We start from the raw sequence: 20535 nt of genomic DNA on the forward strand, positions 1-20535 counted from the left end.
TTGAACTGGAAGGCCCATGTAAAACATACCAAAGCAAGGGCCTTAAAATCTTTAAATATTAAAAAAATTGGCTCACTCTTCATGGGGTGCTGACAGAGATATTTTATTGAAACTTTATAAGGCTACAGTTCTACCAATATTAGAATATGGCAGTCCGATTTATAGTTCTGCTAATGAGACTATTCTCAAAATGCTAGATACAGTACATCATCTTGGGATTCGGTTAGCCACCAGAGCATTCAAACCACCACCAGTCCAATACTTGATTGTAGAAAGTGGAGAAATGTTACTATCTTATAAATTCAAAATAACAACGATGTGCAGAGGTTTAAAAATTATAAATAGTCCAGCAAAAACCAAAGATATATTTAAAAAACCATATTGTTTTTGGAATACAAAAATTACCCCATCCTTCCCTATTAGAGCTAATAGATTATTTATTAACAATGATCTTTATAATATTAAATTTTACAATTTTAAAAAAATAATGCCACCATGGATGATCAGTGCTCCCCAAATATGTAACAAACTATGTACAATACCAGTTAATAAATTGAATAATCCACTTGCTATGAAACTATAAGCTCTGGAACATATCAAGGTACACAGTAATAATCATTTATATACTGATAGTTCCAAAGATGATATGGGAGTTGGACTCGCTGTTTACGGAAACAATATAAAGAGCCAAGCCTGTTTACATAGCAAAGCATCAGTGTTCACTGCTGAATTACTAGCAATAAAAACAGCATTAACAACTACATATGAAAACCAGTTTAATGAAGTAACCATCTTTAGCGATTCACTAAGTTCAATAAATGCATTAAACTCTTATACTCCAAAAAAAAAAAAAAATTGTAAATGAAATTAGACACACATTACATGAAATGAAAATGCAAAAGATATGTTACTCTATGCTGGATACCATCTCAAATAGGATTAGAAGGCAATGAAAAAGCAGACACCTATGCAAAAGAGGCTAGAACACTCCCAATATTAGCAGAATTATTACCATTAGAAGATTATGCTAGATACAGTAAAGCAGTGATTAAGAAGAAATGGCAAAATAACTGGAGGGAGAGCAATCTTAACAATAAATTAAGAGAAATAAAAGAAACTGTAGACCCGGTGGCCATCATCCTATCAGAAGTGCCGCAAGTTTTCAGTAATGTTGACATGGCAAAGAATTGGTCACACTAAACTGACACATGGTTACCTAATGAATAACCCCCATGCCCCTATACCTATGTGCGAAATATGTAATGTACAAATAACAGTAAAGCATATTTTAAAGGTATGTCCAAAATATAGAATCTAAAGACATTTTATTTAGATGATGTTCCTTTAAAGATATACTGTCAGAAAATGACAAATTTTCACTTTTTAATATTTTAAAATTCCTTAAATTTAGTCATTTATACGATAAAATATAAGATTCATAAAATAATTTATAATATATTCCTAATTAACTTCATTCATTCTTAGATTAACATATGTTGCTAGTTTTAATTAAATTCTTAGAGAATTTAAATAGTTTGTCTAATCCTTCGGGCCAGCCCTAGGAGAGTTAATATTAACTCAGTGGTCTGGTTAAACCAACGTAAAAAAAAAAAAAAAAAAAAAAACTTGTATCATTAATTGCTGAAGGTAAACAGTGAGCCACTAAGGACGCTTCCCTTTGGAACACCATTTTCAAGTGGAAATGTTCTAGACAGATCATCATCAATTCTAGACTGAAAACTGCGTTTGTCAAAAAGTTCTGTATAAACCTAGGTAAATGTCCACGGATGTTGTTGTTTTGTAAAGTTTTTAATATAGCATACCTACATGTAGTGTCTTATGCTTTTTCAATGTCAAACAAGACAGCTATAGTAATTTGTTTTCATTCAAAACCTCTACGTATATGGTCTTCTAAGTCAGAGAGAGAATCTATGTAGATCTGTTACACTGTGACCCAAACTGAGTGGGAGTCAAAATTTTATTTTCTCGAATATGCCATGTTAGTCAAGCATTTAACATTTTCTCTAACAATCTGCATATGCAGCTTGTTAAAGAAATTGGTCTGTAATTATTTACATTGTTGGGATCCTTTCCAGGTTTGGGGATAGGAATTTCTATTGCTTTACACCATTCATCTGGAATAAATTTCAAAGCCATAAATGATTATAAAACTCTATGTATAACTTTGCCAAAGGTGCTAAGTGGCAGATCATCTCAAAACAAATATTGTCACCTCCAATAACAGATTTATTGCTGTTCGAGAGAGCATACTCCAACTCTGACATTAAATTTTCTATTATATCTTCTATGGTTTCAAAATTTATTTGCTAAATTTTCTCCCATTATATTACTTATTTCTTTTGGATCAAGTGTTATTTTCCCATCTTTTAATATGGCATGTCTAGGTGGTTTAAGAAGGGTACGATTTACTTTCCCGAATTTTTCCCATATTTTTTATATGGGAGTATTATTAGAAAGATCAGATACATATTTCCTCCATGAAATGATTCTTCCTTGAATTACTTCTTTTTTAAATTTTGCAGATATTTTGTTGTATACAGGTTTTAATGAATCAATTTCTAGTAATAATATAGTCTTTTGTAAATTTCCTTCTAATATTGGTAAAATTTTATTTTTTTTTACTGAACTTTCCATTCAAATTATCTAATCGTCTCCCTATTGAGTGTTTTATATTTATTCTGTTAAATTATTGGACCACCCATGGAACTTTGTGTTTTGTTGGATGGGGTTTTGACTTTTGTACTGCTTTATCAGCAGTATTTGCAATGAAATCAACAAAAAATTTATTAGTTTCATTATGGTCTTTTAAATATTCAAATTGTGGGATATTTCTAGTGTGCATTTCATATTGCTCCCAATCTGCTTATGTTATAGTGAGGGGCATGTTTTGCAGGATTATTTTGTAATAAGGAAATTAATATTGGCAGGCAAATGATCACTGGTGTGCAAGTCATCAACAGTATTCCAATCTAATCTGTCAACTATACTTGTTGTACATAGAGGTAAGTCTACTGAGGAAAATGTTCATGTGCTTTGAAAAATGTGCTAATTTTGTCATCATTTATAGAGCAAATGTTGTTTGAATCCATGAACTCTTCCATTTTACAACCTGTTCTATTTGAGTTTGTACAATTACAGTCCCATATTGGGCTGTGAGCATTAAAATCACCCACTATTAATGTAGATTCCTTCACATTGTTAAATAAATCTTTAAGTTTATCAATGTCGTAATTTTTATTTGGTCGGTTGTATAAATTATAAATTATGTAATTATCGTTTTTTATTCGTTTTTTCATGCTTGATAGTTGCAAGTCAGTAAAATTTACAGGCACTCTGTCATAACATACTTTGTTATGTACATATACAGCAGTACCTAAATTTTCTTCTTCTTCTTCTCTAGATATAGATACTAAGGTATATTTACCTATTGTTAATATTGTTTTGTTGACATGTTGTAAACATAATATCATTGGCTCATATTCCCTTAGTAATCGTTGTATTTCTCCCAAATGTGATCTGGTCTTTAGATTATGTTCCATTGTATAATATAATTAATGAAAAGTATTGTTAGTGTGTTGAAGTGTTATTTTTTTTGTGGATCATCAATCTACATTTTTTCTAAAATCCTATTTACAATATTTATTTGTTTTCCTTTATAAGACATTATGTGTCTAATGCACATACAGCCCTTTTCGTGAGTGTCTAAACTAGTAGTTCCTTTATTTCTGTATCTTATAACATTTCGTATAGTGTTTGATAAACTGTCCTTTGTTATGCTTTTGTTTTTGTTGCACATTCCAATGAAGCATTCATTACATCCACGTGTTTTCATATGTTGTTTCCTTGTTTACTCTTGCTGCACCTATTATTTTTCTCTGATCTATTGGGGTTTCTATTTCCATTTCTTTTTTTCATTGTTTGATATAATAACAGTAGAAAACATTCGTCTCCTAGCGGGATCATGCATTCCTCTAACTTTCAATTCTAATTTGGCCTCATTTATAGGCATTCCTGTCCTTTCCTGAAGTCATTTTAATTCTGTATTGTATATATAATACATACACTCCTTAGATCTTGCATGGTGATTTTGTCCACAGTTAACGCATTTCGGTTCACCACATCTCCACGTGTGGTATGTTTGTCAGATCCACAATATGCACATATAAATTTACTACAGCAATTTTTCTTTGTATGTCCATACACATGCTACAGTTTTGGCACTGTAGTGGTTTTGGAACATACGGCCTTAGTTCTCTGCTTTGGCCTATGATTTTAATTTTCATGGGTAATTCGAATTTTATCTTTGCTATTTTCAGTGTTTTTCCATTACATTGTTTACTGGCTATGTTATATATTTCACAATCTTGTGCATTATTGTACCTTTTTTTAAGGGAATCCAGCAATATATTCTTTTCTACTGGTACTTCATTATTATCAGGGTGTACTATGGTACCCTGTACACTATTCATATCGTCATGGATGGATGTATGATATTTAGGGCAAAAGCCCAGGCACTGGGGCCAACAAGGCCATTCAGCGCTGTAATGGAGAGAAAATAAATTATGTTAAAGTTATGAATTCATGAAGGAAATGATTAATAAATAAAATGAAGTGATGTGACCAATAAATAAGGGTATGAAGTTTAATGAATGATGTGATATATACATAAAAAATTTAATGTAATTAAAATTCTACGTGATGTAATAAATTATTAAATTAAATATCGTTAAAAATTTTAATACACTTTAAAAAAGAGATGATAGCAGAAATACGTGGCCGGACATTTGGCCTACGGACATCTGGCCGACAGACCTTTGGCCGACGGACCTTTGGCCGACGGATATTTGGCTGAATGGACATTTGGCTGACCGAATGGACATTTGGCCGAATAGATATTTGACCGAAGGACATTTGGCCGAAAATGTAGTAAACGTATCTACTGTTTGTCACATTATTATTATGTGTTCGAAAATGTCTATCGTAAAATAGTTCACTATTTCGTTGTTAAATTGTTCACTCAGTTCACAATTGTTGAACTGGGTAACTGCCATTTCCAGCTCAAACAGTCTAAGCGTCCAACGAAACCAACAACGTTCCAACAGAAAAACCAACGCTATTAGTTCACTATTTCAGTTGGAAACCAGACAGTGTTTGTTAACTTGTTTTCATCAAAGATACATTATGGTTGGTTATATATATTATATATATATATATATATAATATATATATATTAACGTTTTTTCCAGTGTATATATATATATACACACACATATACATAATTATATATATATATATATATATATATATATATATATATTATATATATATATATATATATATATATATATATATATATATATATATATATATATATATATATATATATATATATATATATATATAATATATATATTACTACTTATATATATATACACATATATATATTAAATGCTTACTATTTAGACCATGGAAATCATACCAACGATATGAGGAAGAAAATTATTACTTGATGGTTATGCCTACATTGTTGATAAAAGAAAAGACAGTGCAACATACTGACTGGCGATGTGAACGTAAAGGAAGATGTGATGGGCGATTAAAGACACAAGGCGACATTATTCAAGAAGCTAGTGATCACTCACATCCGCCTGATCCCGCACGCAACCTGTCATTGAAAACTGTGAATAAAATTAAAGAAAAAGCCAAAGATTCGGAGGAAGCAACGTCGACGATAATACATAACTGTACTAGTGATTTCCCACTTAATGCTGCAGGTGCTCTTCCTAAAAAGGAAACTTTATCAAAAATGGTGCGCAGACAACGCACGGTACCAGACAGAGACATTTTAACTGATGACCTACGTAAAACAATTAGAGGGGAAGACTTCGTCATTCATGATAGTGACAATCTGCTAATTCTCTCAACGCCCCGAAATTTAGAACTTTTAGCTCTGAAAGAACACTGGTTGTGTGATGGAACTTTCGATTCTGCCCATTAGGCTGTCAATTATATACTGTGCATGTTTTACTGGATGAGTGCCATACAGTTCCTGTAGTATACTGTGTCACAAGGAACAAAAACCAAGATGCTTATGATATAATTTTTAGAACCCTCAAACAGGTAAGGCCAGATCTTAATAGGGTTTCAATCACTATTGATTATGAAAGGGCAGCTCTTAATAGCGCCACAGCATTTTTTCCAAACACAAACATTTATGGGTGTTTTTTCCATTTCGGACAGTGCTTGTGGAGAGAAATACAGCGCTCAGGACTACAGACTTGGTATAATGATCCGAAAAATGCAATCATCGTGAAGTCTTTTCAGGCTTTGGCATTTGTGCCAGTTAGCGATGTTGCTGACACCTTCACTGAATTAGTCTCATCGTTGGATGATGAAACTGATGAAATTCTATCAGGGTTTCTTGGCTACTTTGAGGCGACATGGGTTGGTGTTGTTCAACGTGGAAGAAGACGGAAGCCATTATTTGAAATAACAATGTGGAATACTTTCGAGAGAACCGCACATGGCCTTCCACGGACTACAAACTCTTTAGAGGGATGGCACAGAGCTTTTGAACATAGAATGGCAGTCACCCACCCATCTATTTGCCGTTTAGTGACGAAGATAAGGAAAGAACAAGCAAACTGGGAGCTAACAATCGAGAAGGTCAATTCCGGAGTTGCACTGAGATCTTCAGAGAAGAAGTACCAGATCTTGAATACAAGGCTCATGTCTCTTATTGCGAAACATGAGGAATATGAAAAAATAGATTTTTTGAGAGCTATTGCGCACAATCTTTAAAGAAATAATCTTACTGTTTTTTTATGATTTTTCTGCAATAAACATAACATCTTTTTAATCAAATGAATTTTACTACAATAAACTACTTAATCTTACTGTTTATTATTATTATTATTATTATTATTATTATTATTATTATTATTATTATTTTGCAATAAATATCTTTTTAATCAAATTGATTTTACTACAATAAACTTAAAGTACTTATTCTTACTGTTTTTTTATTAGTTTTTCCTGCAATAATCATCTTTTAAATCAAATGAGTTTATTACATTTTCGGCCAAATGTCCTTCGGTCAAATATCTATTCGGCCAAATGTCCATTCACCCAAATGTCCTTTCGGCCAAATATCCGTCGGCCAGATGTCCGATGGCCAAATGTCCGGGTACCCAGAAATATCTGCTTCATCTCCCAAAATATCAGACAGGGATTTACCCTGAAAATATCTCTCTCTTTGGTTAAAATATCTGGGGCAGACCACCAGAATGTGCTCCACTGTTAGTGTCTCGTCACAGTAAGCACACTCTGGAGGGCTGCTTCCTTCTACAATAAACTGATGGGTTAGACGAGTGTGCCTAATCCTTAATCTCGTTAAAATAACCTCTGTTCGTCTGTCAAGCTGGGATGACGAAGACCACGGTAGTATATTATCCCTAATATTTCTATATTTCTTATTATTGGCAAGAAGAAGAGAAGTCCACCTTTCTTGCCATTTACTTAAAACATAAGAACTAATGGGACCTTTTAGATCTGTATGAGGCACTTTTCTGAAAGAGGTTTCTGATAAAATACTAGCAGCTTTCGCTTCCCTGTCTGCCATCTCGTTTCTGCGAATCCCAACGTGAGAAGGGACCCAACAGAAAGAGACTGATTTACGTCGACAATATATACAAAAGAGCCACTCCTGAACTTTTTGAATTAATGGATGAAAGCTATTAAATTTTTTAATAGCTTCTAAGGTGCTTCTAGAGTCTGAGTATATGACTAAATTAGAGTCACTACTTTGAAAAACTACATCTAGGGCAGAGACTACGGCTGTTAATTCGGCAGAAAATATTGATGCAGAGTCAGGTAATTTAGCTGTGCACACTGTATCACTAAGGATAACAGCGCAACCAACACCACTATCTGACTTGGATCCATCTGTATAGATCTTTGTAGAATTAGTATGGGTAACATCGTGCTCTAAGAATTTTCCCCTAATCTCTTCTTCAGTGCAGTCCTTTTTGTTAAACAGTTTCTTACATATTGATGCTTCTGGGATAAGCCATGGAGGATTTACAGGATATTCTACTTCCAGGACTTTCTGGGATTTAAGATGATTATTCCTAACATCCTCATTCAGTCGAATTTGGAATGGTTTAGAAGCTCTTGTACCAGAAAAACTTCGAGAGTCTGTTTCCTTTAATGCTTGAAAGGAGGGATTTTTGGGAGCACTTTTCATTCTAGCCATGTACCGCAACCCAAGCTCTTACCTTCTTAGATCAAGGGGAAAATGATCTGTGTCGACATATATGCTTTCAACAGGCGAAGTTCTAAAAGCCCCTGAGCATATTCTCAACCCCATGTTGTGTACAACGTCCAGTTCCTTTAGCTTGGTTTTACAGGCTGAGGAATAAATTTGACAGCCAGTCTAGCTTAGATCGACACAGAGAGTCATATAGCCTCAGAAGGGATTTCTTATCAGCCCCCCAACTAAATCCAGATACAACCTTTAAAATATTCATAGACTGTTTAACAGATACAACCTTTAAAATATTCATAGACTGTTTAACATTAAACTTTAGGGCATTTATGTGGCTAGCCCATGTTAATTTATGGTCAATAGTCATCCCCAGAAATTTAACTTCACTCTCGTAAGGAAGGATGGACCCTTTTAAACTAAGTGTGGGAACCTCTTCCACACGCCGGCACCTGGTGAATCTTACTGCAACTGTTTTGGAAGAGGAGAATTTGAAACCAATCTCATCAGCCCATTTAGTAATAGCATTAATAGACCTTTGCAAATATTTACATACAGACAAGGAATCATATCCTGTGCAGTATATTGCAAGGTCATCGATAAAAAGCGAGCACTTAACAGGGGGTGAGATTTTTTCAACCACACTATTTATTGCCACTGAAAAAAGTGTTACACTTAAAACGCTTCCTTGGGGAACTCCTTCCTCCTGCATAAAAGGTTGGGAGGAGTTTCCCACTCTTACCTTAAAAAGTCTGTCTGTTAAAAAGGAATATATAATCCTGATCATTCTTCCACATATGCCCATCTTGTGCAATTGTTTCATGATGCCAATTCTCCAAGTAGTGTCATATGCTTTCTCCAAGTCAAAAAATATGCCAATGGTCTGACACTGGCGAATCCTTGCTGGATTTGGTTGGTCAGCCTCAGCAGGGGATCAAGGGTGGAGCGGTTTTTTCTGAAACCAAATTGAAATGGTGATAGTAATCCTTTGGTCTCCAGGTGCCAAACTAGTCTAGTATTTATCATTTTCTCCATCAGCTTACATACACAGCTGGTAAGAGCTATTGGTCTATAGCTGGTGGCTTGGGAAGCATCTTTATTAGGCTTTTTAACAGGGACAATTATGGATATTTTCCAGTCCTTGGGTAAAATTCCAGTTTCCAATATTTTGTTTATAATCTTCAGTAAATATTTTTTGGCATCATCTGGGAGGTGTTTCAGCATTTCATATATGATTGTATCCTCACCTGGAGCTGTGGATTCACTTGAGGAGAGCGCCTCATGAAGTTCTCTCAGGGAAAATTTGTAGTTGTATGGTTCAGATTTTCCCGAATCAAACTTTAGACACATTTCAGAATTCCTAATTCTTTGAAATTCTGGAGAATAATTTTTAGGGCTGGAAACTTTAGAAAAGTGTTTTCCTAGCTCATTGGCAACTTCAGTGGGCTCTGTGATTAGTGTGTCATTTATTTTTAATGAGGGTAATGGTGACGCTACAAATTTTCCACTCAGTTTCCTTATTTTTGCGCCACACCACTCTTAGTGGGGTCTTGGAGTTTATTCCATTAATATAGTAAAGCCAACATTCTCTTTTGGCTTTCTTATAAAAAGCGCTGCTGCTTGGCTAAAACACATTTGTAGATTAATTTACACTGAGGAGCCACTAGCCACTAGTTTTTTTCTCAGTAACGTCTTATTCCAGCATTTCCTAGTCACTTTTCTCAGAATACCACGTCTTATTCCACCAGGAACTGCAGGTCTACAAGATTTGCCTTTTGTTTTTGGAATCGAGCCTTCAGCACTCTTCAAAGTAGATTCAATAAAGTAATCATAGGCATCTAGATGAGAATGAAAGGACTCAAACTCCCTATCTAGATTGACACCCTTACTAAATTTACCCCAGTCTGCGTCTTCTACCTTCCACTTAGGTAAAACTTCAGATGGAGCATTCAGAGCATATTTCAAATGGATCGGGTAGTGATCACTTCCATTTAAATCTTCATTAACAGACCAATTAAAATCAAGGTGGATACTAGTTGAAGAAATACTAAGGTCCAGTGCAGAGAAATGATTATCGTGAATGTTGTGGAAAGTCATTGACCCATTATTATATAGGGTAACATCATTCCTGTCAATAAGGTCTTTGATTGATTTCCCTTTACTATCTAAAAACCGACTTCCCCAAAGGGGGTTGTGGGCATTAAAATTGCCTAGCAAAAGTAAAGGAGCTGGAAGTTGGTCAATTAACGACTGAATATCTCCAATGTTAAAAGCAAGGTCTGGTGGAAGGTATAAGGAGCAGATTGTTATCCTCTTTTCCAAATGAAAAATGACTGAAATAGCGACAGCTTGTAGTGTTGTATTTATTTAATTGTATTGTGGAGTGCTGTAGAGATTTATTAATAATAATTGCAGCACCTCCATGGGCACGATCACCAGTTGGGGGATATGATTTAAATATTGAATAATTTAGTCCAAGATTATAAGCAGAGTTGCCTAACATTGTTTCCTGTAGGCATATAATCCCTGGATTGAATTCATGCATTAAAACTTTAAGGTCTTCTGTACGGGCTCTGAGACCTTTACAGTTCCACTGAAGGATATCGAGCTAGAATGCTAAGGTGGTAAAATGTGCTACTTCCCACTCCTTGGAGGGGAAGTACTGTTCCTAAATTGGAGTGGGAAATTCTCCTTTATAAGATTGTTTTCTTAATCCCTTTTCATCTGAATTGGTGTTCAGGGTCTTTGGTTGATCTTCATATTTTTTATTATGAACCTGATGTTCAGAATTACTACTGTGGTTCTGTGCACCACTAATCCTATTTGTCTTAGGGCGGCAAGACTGAATTGAACTCGGATGTTTTTGTTCTGAATCTACTTTTGGAACCACCTTTCTAGGAGGAGAGATGTCTTCCAAAACACTGAACCCATTTGAAGTTTTTATTATAAAGTTATCATTATTTGGGGAAGTATTTCTTGTGCACTTCTTGGTAGTTGCAACTGTAGTTTTAATATTATTTTTGTTGGTGGCTGTGGCAATTGATGGCTCTGAACTAGCTCTATCTAATTGGGATTGTTCCTTTAGCTTATTTTTGTTTGAAGTATTTTCAGAACATTTTCCTGAATTATTAGTTGATTTTAGCACCCTTATTTTTGGAGATGAATCGGCAGCTGTCGTAGAGGTGGCATTTAGATCGACTTTGGAAGATAAATTTTGTGCGCTTTTGGAAGTACAATTTTTGGTATTGGACTCCAAAGCACTTGCCAACGAAGGTTTCTCACCAGTTTGGAGATTTTCATTATTATTTATAGTTCGAGAAATAGCAGGTTTGTGATATCTACTATCAGATGCAGTTATTGGTGGCCTTACATTGCTGGAAGTTTGACGCAGTTATTGGTTGCCTTACACTGCTGGAAGTTTTCATAAGTTTTATTACAGAAGCATACATAGAGTTGGCACTTTTGTTTGCCCCCATTACTGTGCGCTTTGCTTCACTAATGCTGATATGTTCGTTATCAGCCACTGCCAACACTTCTTGTTCAAATTTATATCTGGGACAAGCCCTAGAATTTGGAGTGTGATCACCCTTACAAAGAAAACAGTATCGGGCTGCATCACAATCATCAAAATTATCGTGCCCTGCAGAGCACACAGGACATCTTTTATTATTATTGCAAGAGTTTTGAATGTGGCCATATTCAAAGCATTTGTGACACTGTTTAGGGTTTCTTTTATATTTTTTACCTGCATCCTCTCATGGCCAACAATGATGGTATCAGGTAGGTAATTGGAAGAAAAGTTTAAAAGGATAGCTGCATCACCACCCAGTTTTTTTACATGAGATACACAATGAGGACATCGATGGAGAATCCCCTCCTCTTTAAAAACATGCAAGTCTTTTGAGTAAACTACCCCTTTCAGCGTGTTGAAGAATCTGCGAGATGAAATGCATTCAATATTTCCACTTTCAGGAGGTTTAAAGTTAGATAACAGAACTGCTTGAGTCTCATTTCCAGCTTTTATTAGAAGGTTCTTTCCATACCATTTTAAATTTCCAATGGGAATGGAACCAACCTTGCTCTCAATACATTCAACAGCTTTTATTAAATTTTTCCCTCCCTCCTTGTAGATAGCAACATGCCATAAAGAGGCAGGAAGAGCTCTGGTACATGGGGCTGGTCCATGTTCTTCAGTCTTTGGAATAAAGTCAAATGGCTCATCATTTAAGTTTTTCACTTAAAACACTTTCGTGCTGAGAACTGAGTCATTTAGAATGTGGCCATGGAGTCTCTGTTTTGCCTCACTAGCTTCCAAGGGAGAGGAAATTTTAACAAAAGCAGAAAATGACTGCTTATTTTTTTCTAGAATTAATTTAATTCTTTCCACTTTGCCATATTGTTTTACTACACTGTAAAACATTCATAATCTAATGACAAGCTTACATTAATGCAATAAAGGACCCTATTATTTGAATCAAATCCACCAGATTTATTGACACCCTGGTGTCTCAGTGTTTGGTTCTGTCCAACAGCCAAGCCCGTATCCATGTTCATGCCAGAAGTCGTTGCCAGTGCCGTTAAGTCGTCGGATCCAGGGGAGGGAGAACTAATAGCCAAATCCATAAATTTAAACCAGTCCACATGCAAAAGTCTAAAAGGTTCACACCCTACACCCAAGAGCCCCGCACAGACCCCGACAGCATATCAAAAAGGGCAAACTGGGCAGCTCTACTGCCCAGCTTCCCCACCCCAACACATTCCCAAAGCCCGCGAAGAGACCCCAAGATGCCAAGCATGCACACATTAGACCACCACATACAAACTGGTTCATCAACCCACCCAAAACTGCTTGGTTATATCAAGAAAGTGTCGTAGATCAGTCAGGTACTCACATTCTCCACCAATGGCACAAGTGAGAGTTGACTCCCAACAGTCCACCCCATACCCTACCCTTTCAGGATAGCACCAGTACGCTTGCAGTGTCCCAGGTATAAGCCAATCTGCCTGTTGGGAGTTCTGCCCCCCCTAATGAGGACTGACTCCCCACTCCAACCGTACTGGTGGGCTTCCGGACAAAAGCCAGGAGTCCCACCTCCAAAAAACCAGCCTCACCTGGATTCCGATGGGCTGATCCCCAGGAATGGTTCCGTCCTCAAGATAGCAAAGGGAAAAATCCCATCACCATCTCTTAGGTCCAAACTATCCCGGGTGGCGACTCAACCACCACAACTCCCACAATTAGCTTCGAATGCGAACCCCTTCCAAAAAACGATCCCTTCTCAGACTCACCTAAGCAGTAAAATTTTGCGAAAGTGGAAATGTCCACGCCATTTAAACCAAAATCTATGTAGGATGATTCATCAGGACCCGGGCCCAAGGCCAGGGCCCCTTAGCCCCTCACCTCGTCAAGGCGTCCTACTCGAGGGGATACATATCACTGGTTCGAATTCTTTTAGTAATCTTTGTATTTCTTCTAGGTATAATCTGGTCTGTAAACCATTTACGCCAAACATTATGTTATAGAGTTCGAGTTTTACATTCTTTTTTGTATTATCAACTTGGATTTTTTCTAATAATTTAACCACGACATTCATTTGTTTTTCTTTATAATATACTAAGTGCTCGATGCACATTCAACCTTTTCATGGGTACTCAAATCCGTGGTTTCTTTACTTCTATATTTATAAAATTTCTTATAATGTTTGTTATACCATCTTTTGTTGTTTCTGTTATGATTGCATAATTCAATGAAACAATCATTTATACACATGTATTATCATGTATACTTATTTTTTCATTTGTTCTTGTACCAATTACTGGAGATGTAGTAATCTCTTCTCCCTTGACATAATCACTGTTCTCTTTCACTTCTTCAGTTTTCGATATCTGTTCTCTTTCACTTCTTCAGTGTTATCGATATCTGTCTTCATAGTTTTACTACTACTTTAGGATATAAAGGTATAGAGCTTGTTTTTGTTCTTTCTTCATATCCTTTATCTTTGGTTTAACTGATGTTCCTCTAATAATAGTTGGTTTCTTCGTTTTGGGTGATGTTCTCTCCAAAGACATTTTTTTATCTTTTAATTTCCAGTCCATCACGACCCTCCTCTGTTAGTGAATAAGTGTCGATCTATTTCAGGGTAGTAGCCTTTTCAGATTCAGCTATTTGCTACGCAGTGTCGAGCTTTTATTTCACCTTGTATGTGCTTGCTTGCTACTAAGTTAGCCCGTAAATATTAATTTCTTGATTGCTTCATTTGTAAATAAATTCAGTTTAAAGCATTTACTGGTTATAATTTACCAAGGCAACCTCCAATTCTCTGTTTACTTAGATGTGATATCAAGGTAAGTCAGTTTATTCCTAACATTTATCGCTTACATTCTGAGTGCTTTGTGTTGGCCTTCAAGGCAGTTAATTAAAAAAAATCAATTTTCATTCTTCCAACCGGCTTCAGAATGTAACAGTGTTGATCAGGCCAGGACCTAGTCAATTAGTAACGAGAATTAACTTCGTTATCACTAGACTAGGAAGGAAACGAACCGAGGAATGATATATTATTCATAAATAATTTAATCCCATTATTCAGAAAGGCAAAAATATAAGGGTGACCGAACCTAGGCTAAGGATAACAAGGTAAGGGTCATTATTATAATTGTTGTAAAATTAAGGATACGTTAGGAACAGACAGGGAAAAGTTTAAAATAAAAAAGAAAAAAAGTGATTAGCAGCAAATCTCTTAGTTGAGAGTATCATATAAGATAAAAGGCGAGAGCGCAAAGAAAGTTCGTTCGCGATGCAGAATAACTGCCCGCGAAATTTCGCGTCATAAGAAGAATAGAAACTATGTTGTGATGCCAGAAGACTGATCGTTAGGAAATAGGAAGTGCTTTGCCAGGGATTTATTGCATGTGTTAGTCGTGAACAGTTAGCCAAGAGTGTTGTTCGAAAACAGTTATGGCTGAGGAACTGCAGTTCGAAAATTCGTGTTGTTAAAATGTGTGTAACAACATCTAGCAGTGCGGTGCTGTACCAGCTCGGCACATGCGCTTCCCTCGTCCCACTCCCACAATTCAAAGACCGTCATATCCTGATCAAATTTACATTTAATGTTTCAAGTAAAGTAAAGACATTACTGATGTTTCAAGTTAAATAATTCGATTCTACATATCAGCACCAATAATTCAGTCAGAAAGCTGATTGTTCTTTTCTTCAAATTTTAAGTCATCATTTGCTGTGTTACTTGAACGACGACAACCAGCAGCCATCAGCTGTTCTCGCACGAGCACCCAGTTCCACTTCTCATCGTCCACTCGCCAAACGAATTCCATTCTTTTCGCCCCCTAATCTAAAACCTAATGGAATATATTGATAGTAATTTGAAAATCCTTTCCACCATGTAACTTGTCATGACGGGAGCTAGCTATTAAATTACGTAATACCAAAAGTACATTTTTAGAAAAGAAGAAAAAAAAAGTAACCGTAATTTTGCATAACAATTTATCATAAGGAATTGCAGTAAATTAAATCACGCAACGAATACGTTCCATTACAAATAAGCTCTCAGAGAGAGAGAGAGAGAGAGAGAACTAGCTCTAATATTCTTCCATCATAACAAAGGGAATACTAAAATAAATAAATGAGTATTGGAAAATAAACCCAGTAATTCGTAAAGCCAAGTACAATATTTTTTTTGTTCATTTTTTTACTAACCTTTAATCTTTTAAGATCCCCCCTCAATTCTTCCTTTTACTTATTCACGCCTAATTGAATTGTCGCCCATATCTGTTTTCACATTAAGTGCTTTAGCCCGTGGAGTGAACTCTCGCGCGTTTCACAGAGCGTACATACCACCATTTAATAACAGTTATCAACTATCATGCACGAGTGGGTTTCCATTATCTAAGACTTGCGTATACTGCAAGCACCCAATCACACATTGAGTGCAAACCCCAAAACCTTCCTTTCTTCATGTCAGGAAGAAGGCTTCCTTTCCTCATGTCAGGGAGCAGCCATTAGTTCTTAGAACTAGCCACCCACGAGTGCAAGCCCAAGGGTTCCCTTTCCACAGTGCCACTAATCTGAGGCACTGCCAACGACTTAAGTTACTGAAGCGCTTGCCTTTCCACTTTTCCTTTTACTCCTCACTTACATTCTGCCTCGGGCAGAATGCCATTTCCTTCAGTGCAGTTAGGTTGCACTGCCTTTTAGTGTTGTTCCCTGGAACACACCGGCACCCCAGTGCCACCAACACACAGTACTAACATATAAACCACTGAACCTATACCTGAGATACAGAGTGCCAACAATAGTGTATCCGCCCATAAGGACCTTTGCTCCTTCAAGATCACTTCCACTTTACAAGCATATCCGCCCATAAGGATCATTATTCTTTTCAGTGTAACATCGCATGGCACACTCTACCACAGTGCCACCTTATTGAAAAGGTGCCACACCACTGAAGCGCCACCAAATTACAGGACACTTTCCCACTGTCACAGACCATTTTCCCTAGTCGTCCTAATAGACTATAACCATGTCATTAGAACAGTGCCCAGCCCTCATGGACATGGGCTAGAACACAGGTTACACTGGACGAGAACTCACCCAGTGGGTGAAAGAACAGCTGGACGACATACTCCAAGTGGAAGGAGAGGAAAGAGAAGATCAGAGGAAGTACGAAGAGGTTAAGACAGCAAGAGAATTAGCCCTCAAGGAGAGTGAACCAGCTCTCAAAGACAAGGAGTTCGAGCTGGAAAAGGCAAGGAGGGAAAGCGCTGAAGCTATGGCTATCCAACAAGCCTCCAACCCAACACCTGCTGCACCAAATGCTCCGATCTCAAGCATTAATTCCCTAGTCCCCAAGTGCAATGAGGAAGAGCAAAAAGCATAGTTGGAGGAGATAGAGGCGCTCTTCGACAATTACACCACCACCGAGACAGAGAGGGCCTTAGTACTTACTAAGCACATAGGAGGAAAAAGCCAAGGCAGCCCTCCGTTCACTGGAGAAAAGTCAAAGAGGCCACATGCTCGAAGTTCAGAGGGTTATCACAAAGCCCTACAAAATAACCCCAGAGAAATGGAGACAGCAGTTCCGAGGTCTTGCCAAGGAAGTCGGCTGGTCCTGGACGAATGGACCTGTCATAAGACCCAGTCTGGTACTCGCTGGTTCGACTCCCTGTCATGCAATACCTTCCACGACTTACTCAATTGGACCATGCTGGAGGATTTTTTCCAATGTGTGCCTGGGTCCCTTGCTGTGTATCTATGTTAAGCAGCCCACCACACTTATGGAAGCCTGCCGTATGACCGATTCCTGGGAAACTTACAACCAGTCCCACAGTCTCATCATCACACAGTGCCACCCGGGTACCTCTCAGGCTCGACTCGCCCGAAGAATGGACTGCCTAGCAAGCCTACTTGTACCCACTGTAAGAAGTTCGGGCACACTGAATCTGATTGCCGCTACAAGTTGGGCAACAATAGGCAGCCTACTACCAACAACCAAAACTCTTCTCCTTCTACGCCTACTCAATCTTCTCCACTGACAGTCACCATAGGGAAATCAGCCCATTCAAAGGGACCCTGCCGAGACTGGAACTCCATGGCACTATACTGCTGGATATCCTGGTTGCCCAAAGCATATCTTCTCTAGCAAGCACGTCAACCTGATTTGTGCCATGACCTCTGTGGCTGTGCCACCAAGTATGTCTCATCCTGGGCAGGTCTGGACTCGGTCCGTCTCCGTGGCAACCCTGGATGGCTCTAGCTTACCAGTGAACCTGCCAGCGATGGTAGACACTGGCTCAGATATTAGCCTGATTGACTGAGCCCAAGTGCCAGCCAGTGCCACTGTTGATGAAAAGACCAGGTGGACAATGACTTGGGCAGAAGAGAAACCAAGATCACTCCCAGAGTTGAACTTCAGATAACCACCCCTTGAGGCCCACAACCTCACCGTCTTGGCGTGGTGAATAAAATCAGACACGGAGTGAGTTCCTGTTGGGACGAGACCTTCTCTGGGGATGTCCTTCCCCAATGCCACTCTGTTGCCTCACTACCTCCACCAGGGAGGCTTTAACTCCAAAACCACCTGACTGGGACACCGCCACTGTGACAGGCGTGCCAACATCAGCCTTACCTTCCGCTCTCCAAGGTGTTCGACAGAAGGGGCTCTCTTTGTGCAAACTCCAGGCCAAGTCCTCGATCCTCACAAAAGGACGGCCACCCAAAGCTTCCTCCCTCACCAAGAAGGGAAATTGCCAGGTACCACTGCAAGACCTGTAATGTAATAGGGCACTAAGCGAATTGGGCGGGGTGCCTTAGCAAGCAAAATGCAGCGGACACCACAAACAGAACCATTTCAAGAGGCTCTGCCCTCCACCGAAGACAGGGATCTCTGTCTCCCACTGTTCCTGGTTGGACGGGTCGATATCATTCTCGGCTAGCACTTTGCTGGGCCTGCGTTCGATTCTCCAACCGGCCAATGAAGAATTAGAGGAATTTATTTCTGGTGATAGAAATTCATTTCTCGCTATAATGTGGTCTGGATTCCACAATACGCTGTAGGTCCCATTGCTAGGTAACCAATTGGTTCTTAGCCACGTAAAATAAGTCTAATCCTTCGGGCCAGCCCTAGGAAAGCTGTTAATCAGCTCAGTGGTCTGGTTAAACTAGGGTATACTTTTTTATGATATCTAACGGACATTTTACTAAACTGGGGTGTATGTGTGTTAGTTCCTTCACCCCAGTTTAGTACTACGTCCATTAGCCATCATCAGTTCTTAGGTCTTCTTTGCCTGTGCTTTTGCACAGAGAATGTGTTGGAGAGAGAAATCCAATAATTGCCCCAAAGATCCAGAGCTGAAAAATTATACAAAGATATATTATATACATCATATATACATCATATATATATATATATATATATATATATATATATATATATATATATATATATATATATATATATTTCAACTCAGTATCTTTGGGGTAATTATCTGATTTCTCTCTCTTTCCAACACGTTCTCTATGCGAAGGCACATGCGAAGAGGACCTAAGGACCGATGATGGCGAACGGACGTAGTGCTAAACTGGGGTGAAGGAATTAACAAGTTTCATAATGCTATGGTATCAAATACAGTTCCTGCCTGTCCAGTAATTTCCTCTAGGATTCAAACCTCCTTTTATCAAGTGTTAATTGATAAGCTTTTTTTTTTAACGTTAGTTTAACCAGACCACTGAGTCAATATTAACTCTCCTAGGGCTGGCCCGAAGGATTAGACAAGCTATTTAAATTCTCTAACAATCTAATTAAAACTAGCGGCATATGTTAATCTAAGAACTAATTAAGTTAATTAGGAATATATAAATTATTCTATGAATCTTATATTTTATCGTATAAATGATTAAATTTAAGGAATTTTAAAATATTAAAAAGTGAAAATTTGTCATTTTCTGACAGTATATCTTTAAAGGAATATCTTCTAAATAAAATGTCTTTTTGGATTCTATATTTTGGACATACCTTCAAAATATGCTTTACTGTGATTTGTACATTACATATTTCGCACATAAATACAGGGGCATGGGGGTTACTCATCAGGTAACCATGTGTCAGTTTAGTGTGACCAATTCTCAGCCGTGTCAACATTACTGAAAACTTGCGGCAATTCTGATAGGATGATGGCCACGGGTCTACAGTTTCTTTTATTTCTCTTAATTTATTGTTAAGATTGCTTTCCCTCCAGTTAATTTGCCATTTCTTCTTAATCACCATCTTCTAATGGTAATAATTGTGCTGATATTGAGAGTGTTCTAGCCTCATAAGCTATTTCACTTTTTTGTCAGCATATTTTAATGGACACACAAATATATTCCCACTACCTCTACTGTAATAAACACTGATACACAAATGTTGAACGGCAATATTATAGGGGGTGTAGCTCAGTGGTAGAGCATTCGACTGCAGATCGAGAGGTCCCCGGTTCAATCCCAGGCGCCCCCTCAATAATACTATTTTCCCTCAAGTATCATATCCTACGGCAAAATACAGGGTCTTTCCCAAGTGACGTTTATCTCATAGTCGCTTAATGTTACACCAAACTGCCCAGTCACCTCTAACTACCGTCGTTCATCAACAATGACAGCCGATCAACCATCACATGATAAATAGGCTAGGTCAAAATCAAAACTAATGAGACCCGCAATTACAAGGAAACACTGTTAAAGTATATCATAAGTTTTAACAGTA

The 20535-nt window shown here is 37.6% G+C and overlaps 1 non-coding gene across 1 annotated transcript; it reads left to right on the top strand.

Annotated features, from left to right (window-relative positions):
- Window positions 1-20217: 20217 nt before the first annotated feature.
- Window positions 20218-20289, top strand: TRNAC-GCA (transfer RNA cysteine (anticodon GCA)). Its single transcript has one exon. It is a non-coding gene; the product is annotated as a tRNA-Cys (tRNA).
- The last annotated feature ends 246 nt before the right edge of the window (window positions 20290-20535 follow it).

The sequence above is a fragment of the Macrobrachium rosenbergii genome, chromosome 27 (assembly GCF_040412425.1).
Source record: "Macrobrachium rosenbergii isolate ZJJX-2024 chromosome 27, ASM4041242v1, whole genome shotgun sequence".
NCBI classification, from domain to species: domain Eukaryota; kingdom Metazoa; phylum Arthropoda; class Malacostraca; order Decapoda; family Palaemonidae; genus Macrobrachium; species Macrobrachium rosenbergii.